Genomic DNA, 798 nt, shown 5'->3' with positions numbered 1-798 from the left:
AATTCCCCATATAGCAAGAGTTGAGCAGGCTGTGAAGGGAAAATGGCCACTGACCCCTGCTGTTTACAATGTAGCTGGCTTATATAAGAGGCCTGTGGGGTTAATTTTCCAAGGCAGTAAGTGGGCAGGTTTATAAGTACCCGCTCCCTGTACTTGCCTGTCTTGATATCTCCCCCATCAGCAGCTTTGCCTTGAGAGATCCACGTCACGTGACCGGGTGTGTAACCACAGGCAAGGCCGGGGATGTGCCTAGTGTGATAGGCCTCAGCGTATTGGAGCCGAACTGTGACTGTGGTCTCCTAAGTACACTCGTCAGGAGGTCTGCCGAATTTGCCGTGTGCCCGCTGTAATAGCAGTGGATAGCGGGAGCACTGGCTAAGTGCTTCCTCACACAATGGCAGTCAGGCCACGCCCCATTGCTATGGTCTTTGAAGTGAATGTGGAGGGAGCTGAAAGTGTGTGTCTGGGTGGTGTTGGAAGTGAATGTGGAAGGAGGAGTGTGTCTGGGTGCTACTGGGATGTTGGAAAGGAATGTGGTTTAGGAGAAGGGTGCATGAGCGCTGCTGGGGACTGGGGTGAGGGTGGTGAATACAAGCGAATGGGGGGGTACCAACAACTATCTCAGCTCCGGGTATTAATTTTTGCCCCTGGACGGATCCATTTCTTTAAGTATTTTCACATGTAATAATGACTAAATTTGGGAAGCTTTAGTGTAGGTCCAACTGACTCTCTCTCTCTCTCTCCCCCCCCCCCTTTACACACTTTAAGGTTTGCGAGGATAGCAATCAAAACAATTTT

Source organism: Taudactylus pleione, unplaced genomic scaffold (genome assembly GCF_031769625.1).
Source record: "Taudactylus pleione unplaced genomic scaffold, aTauple2 ptg000256l, whole genome shotgun sequence".
Taxonomy (NCBI): domain Eukaryota; kingdom Metazoa; phylum Chordata; class Amphibia; order Anura; family Myobatrachidae; genus Taudactylus; species Taudactylus pleione.
This window is presented reverse-complemented; position numbering follows the sequence as displayed.